Raw genomic sequence first — 16,947 nt, forward strand, 5'->3', positions numbered from 1 at the left:
CCTTCCAGGACTCTCCACTGTCCAGAGCAAGGACGGGAAAAGGACCGTGTACTGCCCGGCTCCTCCTGCCTGTCCCCAGGAGGGCGAAGAGCTGAGGGCTGACATCCAGAGCCTCCCAAGCTTAGTGAGTAACTTTTTCATTTCTAAAGAAAAATCTTGGACTCACAGTACAGAATCCTTTCCCCTCTCCAATCACCCTTTGCTGCTTTAGACAGTACAGTTTTTATGCTGCTATGTCAATAAAGGGGGGTGTTCTCATTCAACGATACTGAACCCAAATCTCATTTGACAGCTGAAAACAACATGTATGGCCAACAAAACTATTATAATGAGGATTAAATGAGATAAAGCAAGCAAAGTATTTAGCATGGTATCAGACTATGTCAGCTGCAATTATTAATATTTTTATTATTAACTATATTTCAGGCTTTAGGAATTCATATTTCCAGCAAACGCTCCAAAGTTAAAAAGGAATATGTAGTTTAAAAGATATAAAAAATTCAGGGGTCATGGCTACTGAGATCATTAAATGTGCTTAGGAAATGGTACCTCTCGAATCAACCCAGGATCTGAACAAATAAAAAAATAAGGCCAGGAGTGTCAGAGGGATGTCCAAGTATCACATTTTGACAGATAAATGTTGAGCTGGGTTGGCTAATGTGTGTACCAGAGAATTAGGCAGACGTCACCCCAGTCACAGCCACACAGAATTGGGGATAGCCTCCCACTCTGTCCCTCAAGGGGCAGATGCCACTCCTGAAAGAGCACAGCAGAAAGACTGTCCAAAAATAGAAGGAAGTGGCTGAGCTGAGTACACTTATGTCCTAATCATTCCTCTCAAGTGTATTAATCAGGTAAGTCATTCTTCCTCCTCTGGGTCAGAGTGAGGAAGAGGCAGACTAGAGGACACATGCTTGCTGAGCTCCTGTCATACGGAAGGAAACATCTAGACCTGGAGAGAAGTGTTTCCCCGTCAGAGTGTTTTCATAGAGAAATTCTGTTCCAACCCCAGGTCATGTCCCATCTGGCCAGAACGAATCTGGAAACAGAGACACAAAAGGTCAATTTGAAAGTTCTTAAACTCTCTAGGTATGATATGGTACATACTCTATAACATCTTGTTTGTTTTGTTTTAGTGATGTAGTTTCATTTTTTTGCAATGTATTTTTATTGGGGAGTTTATTCCCTTCCGAAAACCTAAGGAATTACTTAATAAACAAATAATACCTATGTATTTACCTACCAGGGAACTAATTTTATGAACAATTATCACAGTCAGGGAAAGCCTTAGTTTTATATCTGAAAATCTGGTTTTCAGTCCCAATTCAACTATTTTCTAGCTAAATATTCTTGACCAGTCATTTAAGCTAAACCTCAATTATCACATCTTCAAAATGCAGAAGATGCCAGGTTGTCTAAGGCGTTTCATATGATGCTGGCCAGATCACTAAAGGATATATGTAAAAGCACTTTGAAGATACTGTGATTGTGGGTATGGCATCTCCAAGGGCTTCAAATATATTTTAACAGAAAAATAAAAGGATCTTGTACCTTGGAAACATAGGCAAAGGGAAAGTAAACATCAGTGTTTTAGCAGTATGTGACAGCAAAGCAAAAAGAGAAAAGAAAAAGAGATTTGTTTTTTCCCCACTCATAAATCCATTCATTTTTCATGATGGGCTCAGCCTCAAACAGATTTTACACACAAGAGGCATTTTTCTTTATGTAGTCCAAGGGCCAAATATTTGGGAATCAATAAGTCACCAAACAATTGGATATTTCCTATAGAGGCAAGGCCACTATATTTATCCTTTTTTAAAAAGTCAGGCTGAATCTACCACATGTATCATCTTGTAAATGCTTTTCATTCAAAAATGAAACAAAAGATGTGCTACTGCTAAGAGCTTCAAGGTCTAGAATGCCTATGTGCTCCTTATTATAATTCCTTTTTTCAAAATAGGCATTGTGTGTCCCCGAAGGACAAGCCTTGTGTTCTCTCAGCTCTAGGAATTGATTAATGCCTCAGGATGTGATGTATATTTAAGCCAGACTTGTGGCCTATTAGCAATTCACAAACCATGACAGTGCATAGTTTTGTACTTAACTCCATTTTGCATTACAAAATGTTTATAAATCTGCCTCCATTCCCAGAATGGTATATAAACACGTCAACAAATCGCATGTGTATTGAGGGAAGGGAGGTAGAAGTTTACGAATTTATCATAGCCTCAGGCTATTCAGTGACATATTAAATATCACCCTGGCCACTGAGGTCCCTACCAGGCAGTTGGTCAGAATGAACTGTAGATAGATTGAACCTCTCTTATTGGAGACAAGTCAGCAGCTCACCCAAATATTATAAATTGTATCCCTCACACTAGAAAAAATATTACACCATACTAAAGGCAAGCCTCTTATTTCTACATGACTGCAGTCTTATGATTTTGTTAGAAGACAAAGGGATTTTATGGCAAAAGGAAAATCAGGAGACATAGGTGGATGAGGGATGGTGGGGACATTATCTAATTTCTGGCCCCATCATCTGGGAGGTGAATTTAGATTAATTAAAATATATATTAATATATTAGATTAATTTTTAAAATATATATGTATATATCCTTTTACATATGCATATTCTGCTTCTGGAAGACGAATTCTTCCCTTTCTCATCTTTGGGATCTTAACTGACAGCCAGAAGGGAATAGAAAAGGACTCCCCAAGCAAAAGACTCATCAATTTGCTCTGAACTGGCTCCCTCTCTCAGAGATGACTGTCTACATTCTAGTTTTCAACAGGATTTGGTCACAGGCAAACCTCGTTTAATCTCTTAAGTCAAGGTTATGAAATTGGACTAAAAAATATAACTGGTTTCTTTTTGTTGGTGTGCAGATATGCTTTGATATTAACCAGCTATCCTAAAAATATCCTACAGCCAATTAGAAGGTTCATCCCTTAATGTTTTAGCTTATAAAAAATGTGTTTTACGTTATATAAATTTTACCACAATAAACAAAGAAAATAATTAAAAGGTATTTTCTTCCAGAGAGTCACGCATACTAATTAGAAAGGGGAAAAGTCTTCTGAGACTAGATCATAGAATTATAAACCTTCAGAATTGAAAGGGCTCTTAGAAAATTCATCCAGAACAGAATTTTCCAGAATGTAACTCTGCAAGTTAGTTATAGCTTTTACAATAAGAAAGGGTTCCAGAGTCATAGTGGTCATTAGTTTTGCTCACCACCATCCAGTACTCCTCTCCTCTGGGTACTATCTCCCTTGTGGTTGACTAGGGTCATATGACTAGTTCAGGCCAATGAATTGTGAGTGGAAATTATATGCATCATATTTGGGCTGTAACATTCAAATGGCTGGTTTGAGACCCTCCTAAACTTGCTTTCAGGCAAAATGGCCTGCAATTTTCATGATGATGTCTACTCCATCAGCTGTATCCCTGAGTGACTATGAAGAAAAAAGCCCCTCTCCACTGCCATTAATCCATATTGGAAATGTAATGAGAGAGATAGAAGAGAAAAAGGGAGAGACAGAGGGAAACAGACACAGACAGACAGAGACAGAGAAACTTTCTTATTTTAAGCCTATGAGATTTGGGTGTATTTTTCTCTCAGCATAACCTAGTCTATCCTAACTGATACAATGATCAGTTAAGTGTGAAAAACACAGATTTATACAGGTTTGTTTACTACTGAAATGTTAAAGGCTTTAAGATGCTAATAGAAAATATAAATCTTCCAGAGAAGAATATATTAGAAGGATTTCTCACACCTATTTTACCACAGAGGTTTTTGCTTTGTTTTATTTTAGTTTTTGTGTGTTGTGCAGAACACTTATTACCATGTCAAAGATCAGTATTCCACAGGGCAATTAGGGAAAACACCTTTGGTTCACACTCTGCAGTTTACAAAATAGTCAAAGCTCTAAGGAATGAAGGTCTTCTCCGAGGTCATATTCAAGGATGTAGTCAGTTAGTGGCAGACATGGGAGCTGACGTCTGAAGTCCACACCCTGGACCTGGCAAACTGGGGTAGCTTCACAGGTGAATCAAATGTTTGCTAATGTTCTAATCTTTTATTGATACATGACTCTTTAAAGAACTAGTCCAGTGGAAGCACCCACACCACCATACCATATAAATTAAAATCAACACCAAGTTACCATTGGCCTACAGAGAGTTAAAACAAAGAAACACTTATAAGAAAAGCTAAAAATATCCCCAACCAAGATGAGAAGCCAGAGATAACATCTTGTGAGGATGTGAGGGGAAAAAGTCTCTCAGCTGGATCTTCTGAACCAGGACCCTACAGCCCTCAGTGAAAGCTCAGTTCTCTGGCTAAAAACCTGGCAGCGAGGACCTCAAGGACATATTGCATCCTTTTCCTTAGGGAATGCTTTGGCTAAAAGTGATATTTCAACCTGAAATGAGGGAGAAGATATCTAATTCCTAGAGCTTATATTTAAGCCACTGACAATACCTCTCTCATTTGAAACAATTTATTTTGACTGGTGCTAGAGGGCCTAACAAAATCACAGTAGTCAGAGTGATAGTTTTGAAATTGTGGGAGTAAAGATCTACTGCAACATCATTTGGATTTAATCACAGAATTGGAGGAAAGGAGTAAAAGCTGCTTGAAAACACTTTTAAAAAAAACAACAAAAAAAATGAACTACTGCATGGATATTGCCCGAAACTGATTAAGAAAAGCTCACAGAATTTTTTAAATAAATAGTTATCATTTCTTTATTTTTTAATAGCAACTCCAGATTTGATCTCTGAGCTTTACTGAAGCACTTTATCTCACAAACTGGGGAAGGTCTAAATGGTATGCCGTGTCTTTATTGAAATATGGCCCCCAAATGCAGGTTCTCTGTGGCTGCTTTGAAATTAGCCAGATTGTATTGGGTTCGTCACTGGTGTGAAATGAGATCTTTAGTTTAAAAGTAATGAGGACACGGGGAGGGGGAAGGGTAAGCTGGGACGAAGTGAGAGAGTGGCATGGACATATATACACTACCAAATGTAAAATCGATAGCTAGTGGGAAGCAGCCGCATAGCACAGGGAGATCAGCTCGGTGCTTTGTGACCACCTAGAAGGGTGGGATGGGGGGGGTGGGAGGGAGACGCAAGAGGGAGGAGATATGGGGACATAAGTATACATATAGCTGATTCACTTTGTTATACAGCAGAAACCAACGCAACATTGTAAAGCAACTATACTCCAATAAAGATGTTAAAAAAAAAAGTAATGAAGTGTAATTGGAACATAAATAATTTTCAAACATTTTGGCCTAGGCCTGAACACTAGCATGTGAATAATTTTGAGTCATGCCCCAGGGAATATATTGGTAGACACAGGTGGGGAGCATGCATTCCAAACACTGCCTTGAGGTTCCAAGCATAATGATGAGGACAGACAAACCTCTGCTTTTTTAGTCCAAGAGCCTCAACAGAAAGCCTTGTGCTCTATTGCTCACCCCCGTGGAGGACAGAGCCCCACAGCCTCTCTTAGCCACAGAGCAGGAGCAGCTCAGCTCATCAAAGCTCTCTCTGCCTCAGCAAACATAAAGAATTGTAGTACCCGGCCTGAGAGCTGCTTCCCCACCAGACAGGAGGTGAAATTAGGATAAACAAGACTTGCGAAAATAATGACTTGGAAGCTACTGTATCAGCTTCCTTGGAGGAGTGGAATCCAGAGGGAGCCACCAACTAATCTACAGAAGGAAGGAGTAGACTAAACCTGGGCACCAGAGGACTCTCCTTCACTGCTGCCTTTTTGCATTGCCCAACTCCTCCAGAAATAGGACATCCAGACTCCATAAAGGGGCTACTTGTCTAATAGCAGCAACTATGCAATGACTAAGCATTCTCATCTGCCTCCCATATAAAAATGTGATTTAAGGAAAAAAATGTGATTGGAGCCTCTTTCCTGGCTCCTCAGGTGTCTAAACCTTACAAAGTTCATCCCTAAGTAAAAAACTCTATCATCCTTCCACCTTCTTTCCTTCCTTGTAGCCCAGTTCTTTCATTTTCTCTTTGTCTTTGATTTGATAAACACATTCTCAGGAAAATGTTCTGGGTTTAATGGCTTATTCTTTTCTGAGCTGTGGTTTCTAAAGAGATCATGAGAATCTTGATAACCCCAAATAATGAATCTCTGACAGTGGGCTTTCTGGATTCACAGTCATTGATTGATAGAAGGATTAGGGAGGTCTGCCTGCAAACTATAAGCTGAGAGTGCTGTGTGTTCCCCAGGTTCATTCATTCATTCACTCTCATTCATTCACATAACAAACATGTTATAAACTCCAACAAGCACTGTGTTCATTATTGACCCAATCTATCCTCATCAACATAACACAGAAACTCCATATATATGAGACCAAAAAGGCACAGACCCTGATTTAAAGAAACTTAGAGTCTGGTGAAAGAGATAAGCATGTAAACAAAGCACAAAGACAAAATATATGTTAGAGGTAAAAGCAACATACTCTGTATGGAAAACAGAGAGGTGAGCAAATAATTCTGATAGGAAGATGCAGAGTTGATTCAAGTCTTTAAGTAAGAGTATCAGTGGGGCAGTGGGGGAGGGCAGACCTACTGGGCTGAGTAAACAGCATGAGTGATGGACGAAAGGTCTGAATATAGAAGCAGAATCTGGCCAGAACACAAGAGGTCAGATCACTGGATGCCATGCTAAAGAGTTTGGAAAAGTCTATTAGTAACTGTATTAGTTTCACAAGGCTTCTATAACAAATTAACACAAACTTGTTGACTATAAACAACAGGAATTTATTCTCTCACAGTTCTGAAGTCCAAAATTAAGGTGTCAGCAGTATCACAATCTCTCTGATGGCTCTAGGAAAGAATTCTTCCTTGCCTTTTCCTAGCCAGTAAGTCTTAGCATTCCTTTGCTTGTAGCTGAATCAGTTTCTGCCTTCCTCTTCATGGCTGTCTTCTCTCTCCATCTATCTCTGTTCCTCTGTTTTCTCTTCTTATAAGGACACCAGTCATTGGATTAGGGCCCACCTTAATCCAGGATGACTTTATCTTGACTAGTCATATCTGCAAAACACTATTTCCAAATAAAATCACATTTTGAGGTTCCAGGTGGACACGAATTTGGGGGGAACACTGTTCAACTCCGTATAGTAATTGATGTTATGTACCATTTTTGAGGTAAACGGTAGGATAATCTGTCACAGCTTCAAGCAGGCAAGTTTTGTGTCTAATGCCGCTAATTAAAATCTTCTTACTAAAGACAAGTTCACTAACTACTTCAAAAGTAGCATAGACTGAACAGCCAGTCAGACATAGAAGGATGAAGGAAGAGAGAGGGATCAATGATAACTCAGGTTTCCAATGGAGGTGATAAGAAAACAGTAATGAGGTGAAGGCACCCAACATTTGTTGAGTGTTTCCTATATGCTAGGCATTTTTCTAACTGCTAGTACTTCATTAATACTCATAACAGTCTTAGTGAGAAATATTTTACCATTTCGCAGGTGGTAAATTGTGTACAATTTTGCAAGTGATAAAAGAAGCACAGAGAGGTTAAGTACTTTGCCCATGGTCACACAGCTAATCCATGTGAGAGCTGTAAAGTGAAGCCAGATAGTATAACTCCAGAGCCTGTGACTTTAACCACTACACTAGAACTATATGGTAGTACTATCTTTAACCAAGAGAACCCAGGAGAAGAAATTTTATTAGGGGAAAAAAACGAAGAGTGGGGGAAACAAACTTGGTTAGAAGCATATTCAAAGAAATGTGCCTCCTAGCACTTAACGTCAGAATCTGAGTTACATTTGGTGCGTTAGGATGAGCATTACCTCCCTAACACATGTGACTTATATAAAAGATCCAAATATACAGAATAAATGCTGTGCTACAGCACAGAAATATAATGCCTCAGGCCACTGTAATAAATTACCAGAGGGGAGAAATTTAATGTTAGAAAAGACTCTTTGGCATTCCTTTTTGGATTTACTAGTCCAGTCTTTATCTCCAAGTCAGTCTATGGCATACATTATACTCTGCTCTTCTGCAACCCTGGGCAGGGCATTGCATAGGCTTTGGTCACTGGAATGAAGTACCAGAGTATCATATCCCAGACTGCTTTATTTCTTCGTTATTGCTGCTATAGAGATACCTCATTATCAGAAATGGTTTCATATGTTGCATCTCCATTAAAAAAGCCTCCTTTAAGCATAGATCACCTCTATTTAGCACACACTCTCCTTCCTACATTATAGGGTCTTTATTTTTAAGTCTCCTGTTCTCACTAGTTTCACTCCTTGACTTCACACTTCTATCCACAGTAATCTGTCTTCCACCCCAACAGTTTATTGCAATTGCCCCTCCTTGATTATCAATGTTAAATCAGAGGGTGGCTTCTAATATAAGTGTAGTATTTGACACTGATGACCTCTCCTTCCTTCTTGAAACGCACTGTTTTGGTGGTTTAGAGAATATCACCTCTTCCCAGTTTTCTTCTTTCCTCCATGATTTCTTGTGACCCAGTTTCTTTTTTGAGTACTGATTTCTCTGCTCATAATTTAAATCAGTGACTGTCAAACAGGGCATTATGAATCCCAAATAAGGGGATGCCCTGGGGATAAGGATTTTTATAAGTAGCCTCAAAAATAGCCCTCAGTGATCTCTGCCTCATGGTATTGATATCCCTTGTGATTTTCCTTATACAAATTTCACTTGCACAACTATTTCCACAGCTGAAAATTGGTTTGAAAGCCAATGAATGCTCTAAATGTTGGTGTTTGTCAAGGTTCCATCCTTGGCCTATTTCTCTTTACACTGTATACACTCTCCTTAGGAAATCATGCCCATGTCCATATTGATAATTACCTCCCTCTATTCTTACAGTTTCCAAATGTATATTCCTAGACATACCTCAAAACTTAACTGCCCCATGGTATTCATATCCCTTGTATAACCCCATCCTCTTGAGGTAGACTGGTGGACTGGCCCTACTGAGTTACTTCTAGTGAACGGAAGACTGCAGACCTAACTTCTGCGATTAGTCTATAGGAGGACTGTGGCTTCCACCTTGAAAGGGTTCTCCCTTGCCCTCTCTTGGATTGTTCAACATGAATTAGCCAACTGCTATATGGAAAGGCCCATGTGATGAGTGACAGAGGCCTCAAAACCCAGGTGAGTGAGCTTGAAAGAAGATACTCTGCCAGTCAAACCTTCAGATGAGACCACAGGCACGGCCAGCAAAACCAGACTGCAACCTGAAAGACCCTGGGCTGGAGGAACCCAGCTAAGCCTCACCCAGATTCCTGACCCACAGCAACTGTGAGATAATAAATGCTTGTTGTTTTAAACTGCTCCACTTCTGGGGGATTTGTTATGCAGCAATAGATAACTAATTTAGGAATCCCGACTGTTAGGCTTCACCACTCACACACTGATCCCTGCCCCCAACAATCCAGTCCCTGCCTGCAGCCCCCTTTCTCCACCACTGCCAGAACCATTCAACCAGACCAGTTTGGTTTTGATCTTTCCTATAAATTGATTTTCCTTCCACAAATTTTATTTGCACAACTATTTCCATGGCTTAAAATTGGTTTGAAAGCCAAAGAATGCTCTAACTGTTGGTGTTTGTCAAGGTTCCATCCTTGGCTTGTTTCTCTTTTCACTGTACCCAGTCTCCCTGGGAACTCATGCCTGGGTCCATATTGATAATTACCTCCCCCTATTCTTATAGTTCCAAGTGCACATTCCTAGACTTACCTCAAAATTTAACTGATCATTGGCCATCTCCACTTGAATGTCCCACAGGCACCGGAAAGTGAAAATGACCAAAACTAAACTTGTAAACATCCTTGCAGAATATATTTCTCCTATATTTCCCACTTTAATAATCAGTGCTACCATGACCCAGATCATCCTTAATTTCTCCCTCTCACTCCTCACTGTTCTTTCAATAATCACTTAAAATCCCATAAAATCCACTTCCTTACTATGTCTTGTGTAATATGGGGATAATAATAGGAATCAATGCATAAAATTATTGTAATGCTAGCACATACTGAATGCTAGCCAAATGTTTTCTATTGTTATTTATTGTGCCACTTTCAAACCCATTCATTACCTTGCAAAAGTGATATTTCTAAACCTCAAGACATTGCCCTGCTTAAAGCTCTTCGATGGTCCACTTATTACCCCTTAGCACAGCATCCTACAACCTTCATAATCTGGCAAACCTCTCAAGTTTTATCTCTCTCCATTCTTCCCTACTGAACCTTAAATCCCAATCTGACTAAGCTACTTGACCTTCTTCAAGGGCCATGTTCTCACATGCCTCTCTGTGGTTGCAAATGTTGTCCCTTCTACCGTAAATACCCTTTCTACCCTACTGACCTGGCTAACTCCCACCCATCCTTTCAAAATTTGACTGATGTCATCAAATATTCCAGACAACTTCCCTAACCACCACACACATACACACACACTAACACACCCATGCATGCAAGTGGACCCTCCCATGAAAATCCATGGGTCTCTTTGCACACCTCTATACCTAACATCTAAGGAATTGTAACTAACTGTGTACATCTCTGTCTTTCTCCACTAGACATGAGCAGTGTACTCCAGCAATGAGCAGGAACGTATGGAACATTGTAGGCACTCAATAAATTTTTAATCAAGGAATAAATGAGGGCTCTAATCTAACATTTCTTCTTTTCTTTGAGAGAGTGTATGAACTTTCTGTATTTTGTTGCTACAGTTGACTTTTGTAGTGCTGGCTTGATAGAGTGCGGCCACAACTAGAGGGATTCTTAGTAAAGATGAATCAAGGACATCGTTTCTGGACAATGAAGAACCCTGGGAAACTCCAGAGACTTTGGACCCATCTGTCCAACCTGGACGAAGTGAATGAAGTCATAACAATCTCTGCAAGCCTGCCTATTCCATAGCTTCAGGCAGATGCACACCTGGCTAGAGTCTACTATTTTTAATTCCCCACTCCCACAAAATTCCATAACAATTATTATAAAATTGAAAGGTTTTGAGTACTTCAAGCAAAAGCTTCAAACCAGCAATGCCAGTGAGGTAGGTTTTGTGTCTCATCTTTCAACAGCTATCTAAGTAGTCAGGTGCCTTAGATTGGCACACCATTAGCCAGGGTATTGATTTCCAATTGGTGGGAGGAGCAAGGTCTGTATCACTTCAGTAAGTGTCAAAAAGACAAGTGAAGAGACCAAAGAGTTTCCTGTCTTTTTAGATATAATCAAGGAGCTGCTAAGTCCCTGGTTCTCAAAATATGTAAGAATGAGGAAGTTATGCTTTTTTTCTTCCTATATAATTTTCTATTTTGATTTAACCTGAAGAAGTAAAATAACTGTTAAGAAATTACGTGTACTACTGGTAGAAATGAGAGAGACTGTCTCAAGGTCTCAACAAAAACAACAAAAATGAGCATGTCTGTATTACTAATGAGACCTTTTACTAAACCCATTCATTTCATAAAGGTTCTAAGTATGTGAGACCAGAAAGGACAGTTTCTCAAACAGAACCTTTTTCTGTTGCTAGGAAAAAGAAATTAAGGGAAAAGTATACCTATAAAATTGATCAAGAGGGTAAAGAAAGAACTCTCTTTACATTTCCAGCACAGAGAAATGGAATTATTCTTCAAGAATGTATTTTCATCACTAGAGTAAGGCGACAATGATCAGAGTAAGACTGAAAGAGATCAGAGTAAGACTGTAGTGTTTACGTATTGGAATATTTGTCATTTTCTTTGGCACAAGTAATTTTCCCAGAGATGTTGGCTGGAAGTTTCTATGCTGTTGCAGAAATAGGAAATAGAAGCAATAAACAAGGGACGAGAATATTTTATGTGAGAAAATACAACTCAGAAAAAGTGATGGCAAATAACAGACTGAAGTGTTGACCCCACTAAGAAAAGATGTCAATTTCAGTTAATAACTGAGAAATGATGTGTTCTGCCAATGTGGGCCCAATAAGGTGTATACAGGGTTACACAGAGTAATTCACCTCACCCTGCACCATAAAACAACTCTAGAATTCAGAGGGAAAGGAGATAATGTTTTCAAAAGATGCTTTGCAATCTTACCTTTGAATCTATGATATATCCGTCTTAGAAAACCCCTTGCAGAAGAGAGTGACTTTATCAGCACCCAAAAGATGTATTAATGAAAGCTCATCTTACCTGGGAGAAGATATTCTCAAGATACATATATGGCAAGGGGCTGATATCAAGAATGATAGAAAAAACAGTGGAGGAGTGGACAGGGGCTTTGAACAGATACATCACAAGGAAGGATGTATGAATGGACAATATGCACATGAAGGAATTGTTCATTAGGGAATGTAAACTAACCAACAATGAGATACCATTACGCACCCACAAGAATGGCCAAAATCTACAGGACTAACTCTACCAAGTGTTGGTGAGGATGTGGAGCAACTAGAACGCTCCTGCATTGTGATGGGAATATAAAATGATTCAGTAACTTTAGGGAAAAGGTCTGATCGCTTCTTAGAAAATTTAACATACATTTATTCTATGACCCCTTAATTCTACCCCAAGAATTACACAAGATAAATAGAAACATATTCACAAAATGCCTTGCCATAGATTGTTTACAGCAGCTTTATTCATAATTAGCCAAAACCCAGAAATAGTCTAGGAGTCCATCAATAGGAAAATGAATAAACAAACCATGGTATATTCATACAATGGAATACTACGCAACAATATATGTGCAACAACATAGATGAATCTCAAAAATATTATGGTGAGTGAAAAAAATCTATATCAATCAGGGATCTCCAAAAAAACAGAACAGAACAAGAGCAATATGTATACACACACATAAAAGGGTTATAAGAACTGGCTTATACATTTGTTGGGGTGGGCAAGGGCAGACTGGCAGGCTGGCAATGTAGGCTGCAGTCTTGAGGCAGAATTTCTTCTTCTTCAATAAACCTCAGTTTTTGCTCCTCAGGCCTCCAACTGATTGGACAAGGCCTACGCACATTATCAAGGGAAATCTCCTTTACTGAAAGGTAATTGACTGTGGATGTTAAACACATTTCCAAAATGCCTTCAAAGCAACACGTAGACTGGTGTTTGATTACATAGCTGGGTACTATAGCCTAGCCAATTTGACACATAAAATTAACCATCACAGAAGCCTTACAAAAAAAGACTATACTCCCTGATTGTATTTATATGAAATTCTAGAACAGGGAAAACTAATATAAAGAGGTATAAAATCAGAAAGGAGTTTGCCTCTTGGGGTTGGTAGTGAAGAGGCAGGAGAGAACTTTCTAGGGCAATGGTAACATTCTACGTACTAACAGGGGTTTGAATTACACAAGTGTGTGCATTTGTCAACAGTCAGGGAATATGCATTTGGGATTTGTGCTTTTTATATATGGAAACTGTATTTCAAAGGAAAAAATCTATAAGCGAATAGTGAACTCTATTCAATAATATGTATGCTGAGTATTGAGGAAAGTTTTTAATGCTTTGAAAAGTAGGATTGATGGAAGGGTATTTAGAAGGGTAGATATGTTGGTATATATGTGATAAGGTGAGTTTGGGAGTGCTAATGTCAGAGGGAAGATGAGGCATACACAAAAGTTCACTGTAAAATGCTTTTGGCTTTGCTGTATTTTTAAAAATTATCATAACAAAATGTTGGGAAAACAAATCAGTCTCTCAAAATAAGTTACATGTTTGTATCCTTCTTCCATCAACCAACTGCAATCAAGTGTCAGCCCGAGTGCTGTATCAAACTACTCTCACTAAGACCACCAACCTCTATATTGCTAAATCTCGTGGCACTCTTCTAGACCTAGCAGATTTTAAATTTCAGAGAAGGTGGCCCTGAACTTAAGAGCTCATTAAATACTCTTGAAAAAGGAATGTTGTCTCAACTTTAAATACTGGTGTGCTTTTCTTCACAACCACTGATTCCTCCTCCTTTTCGCAAGCAGAAAACTATCAATATCAACCTTTTTGAATTTTCTGTGTCCTAGAACCTTGCTACTCAAAGTGTGAATCAGCAGCAGTGGTGTCACCTGGGAACTTGTTAGAAATGCAGAATCTTAGGTCCCACCTCTGAACTACTCAATGAGAATCTGCATTTTAACCAGAAGACGATTCATATGTATATTAAAGAATGGGAAGCACTGGTTTCTAGCTTAGCTGTCCAAGCTCTTTATTGGTCTAAGACACCAACGTTTCCTGATTGACCATCTACGTCTCTGGATCCTCCTTCACAGGCTCCTTTTCTTCTCTCTACTAAGTATAAATTAGAGTTCTGTCCAGATGTTCTGATGCTCTTCTTCCCTTATCCCAGTTTTGGCCATCTGTTCACCTAAATGCTGAAGACTCCCAAACATGTATCTCTACCCACTCCCTTGAGTTCCAGGCCTATATATCCAATCGCGTATTGACAATTTCTCTTTGAATGTCCCACAGACACCTCAGACTCGTATCAGAAACTGAGTTCAACTTTTCTTCCACTATACACCCTTCTCCTCCTCCCCACACTGCATGTCTTAGTTAATGGTGCCAATATCCAAGAGGGGAGTCAGGCTAGATGCACATCGCCTCCTCTCTGTACCGTAACCAGGTACTGTTCTACTGTTCGCCCAACTTTCTAAATATCTCTGAGATAGGTCCCTATCTCTCCCTTCCTGTTGCCACTGATAAGGTTTTCCTTCACACCTAGGCTATTTCATAATAGATTTTCCTGCCGTTGGTAAAGCATTTCTCCATTCAACTGCTTCCAGAGTGGTTACCTAGCTTTAATATCAACAAACCTTGAGCTTTTGTGAACTTTTATAGTTTCTCATGTTTGATACGAACTTATTTTAGAACTACAGGAAAACAGGGTATGTAGTTCAACTTCTCATAGACTGACCCAGGGTCACAGAGTTAGTTATTCTGAAAAACAGCCTGGGCTTCCATCCACTCCCATTAGGGGTGGGTAGGTGTGGAACCAAGGCCATGGAAATCACATGAAGCAGCTTTCATTTCTCCTGCCTTATCCCCAGCTCTTTCTTTTCTAAAACCCCAGATGACAAGGAAAGGCACAGAAGAGGGCTTTAACTTTCTAACCACACCAGATATTTTTTCATAGCTGACAACTAAGTCACACATCTTTCAGAGGTGTGCTTTGATAAATGACACCCAGCTACACCAAACAGACCCCACCATTCAGAGACTGCAGCCACTGAAATGGAATCGCATTCTGGCAATTCCAGTGCTTGGCAGAAGCACAGAGCGCAAGTCTTGAGAGAACAAGACCCTTTGGAAAGGCTCTTGCCAGGTGTCTCTTGAAATTTAATTACTTTCCCTTTATAGATGACACTTAAAACAAACCAACAACAAAAATACTTTATTGCTAAATTATTTCAAATGCCGCATGGCAGCGACCAAAGCAAGTGTGACTCCAGCTGTCACTAAAGAAGATTTCATGTGTATGTTCACAGGTAACATAGCTGGGAAGCTGGAGAATAGAATGAAAAGGGACCTTATGCGCCCCTACGCTCTGCTCTCATGATGCTCAGGGCAATACTTATCGGACACCAATTCCAGTGCTCAAGGAAATACCCTTGATCAATGTTGGCCTTAAACACTGAGTGGCTACTTAGCATGGTAAGCTCACCAGCTTCTAGAACAGAGCAGATAATCAATAAATGATCATTAAATGACTAATTTTCCATAACGCCAGTAGATATTTCACACATTCACCATGAGTATGCTTCCTCTAATCTGGAAACACTACAGTTGTACTGAAGACCAAACAAATCCTGCTGTCTGTAGCAGAGAAGGTTAAATTCGTAAATCATAGTGGTTTATATACCTCCGCTGGTAAGGATGATAATATTTTACCTTTAGAGAGATCTTATATCCAGATCACAGCTGTCAGATGAAAATATTGACTTAGCCTACAGCCCTACTACAAAATATAAAATAGTAACATCTACCTCTCCTAGAGGAAATTCAACCACACCATCATTTGGGGCGGAGGTAGGGGAGGATATTAAAGAAACCAGATATTTAAATTAATTGAGTTAATAATAGAAGGTTTAAAATGATCCTAATTAATACATTTGCTAATTATTTTTCCCTAACCTTGATATTATTTGTTTTATTTCTAGATTTCAAGTTATGTTATATCCAGATACAAGCACAAAATAAGTGCTTAATAAACTTTTGTCAAACTAATTTGATACAGTGGTTCTCTAAGTATGGTCTGAGGACCCCTGGAGATTGTGGTGTGCTGGAGCAGCTTCTATCATCTCATAAGCACCAACTATCACATTTTCGAGAATTTTATGAGCCAGTTGTTAAATATGACAGTTATTAAAAATTAAATTATAACAACTTACAATTAGGTTATATAAAAATAAAGGTAATAAATACTCAAACCCCATCATTTCCTAAATATTTTACTACATTTCACTATTTCTATGTTCTTGAGGTTATTAAGTCTATTGTATTTTTATATAGAAATATGTAATTGTGTGCTACTGTGCATTTCTTCCCAGCTCTGCATTATCAGCCGTGTTGGGAATATTTACACCAGAAAAATGGGCAAATGCTACCAAATGGGCTTTTATTTCCTCCTTGATGAGCTGGTTATCATAATATTTACTAGCACACCACTTCCTGAGAGTTCGCAAGACTCTTTCAGGTGGTCTACCAAGTCCTCCCTCTTAATGTGAGAGACCAGATTTTCTACATACATGTTAACTAAAACAATGATTAAAACAGATTGAATGCAGAAACAGATATAAGACTCCAACTGTAAGCTAGATATTGATTTTCAAGAAATGTAAAACTATGCCATTCTTCTCACTAATTTTTTTTCATAAAGAAGTGTTATTTGTGTTATGTTAAAGACAAGATAACAAGCCCAAAA

General features: G+C 39.0%; 2 long non-coding RNA genes across 2 annotated transcripts in view; both read left to right on the forward strand.

Moving 5' to 3' along the window:
* The window catches only part of LOC309606032, a 1,194,635-nt gene that overhangs the window by 501,086 nt on the left and 676,602 nt on the right, over positions 1 to 16,947 (forward strand). The window lies entirely within an intron of this gene.
* LOC309606027 overlaps positions 1 to 16,947 on the forward strand; it is a 52,750-nt gene that overhangs the window by 13,487 nt on the left and 22,316 nt on the right. Inside the window, exon 2 of the long non-coding RNA XR_014231613.1 lies at positions 1 to 16,947. This exon is cut by the window's right edge and continues 22,316 nt beyond it. This is a non-coding gene — a long non-coding RNA (uncharacterized lncRNA).

The sequence above is a fragment of the Balaenoptera borealis genome (genome assembly GCF_965194805.1).
Source record: "Balaenoptera borealis genome assembly, chromosome: 11".
Classification (NCBI taxonomy): Eukaryota; Metazoa; Chordata; class Mammalia; order Artiodactyla; family Balaenopteridae; genus Balaenoptera; species Balaenoptera borealis.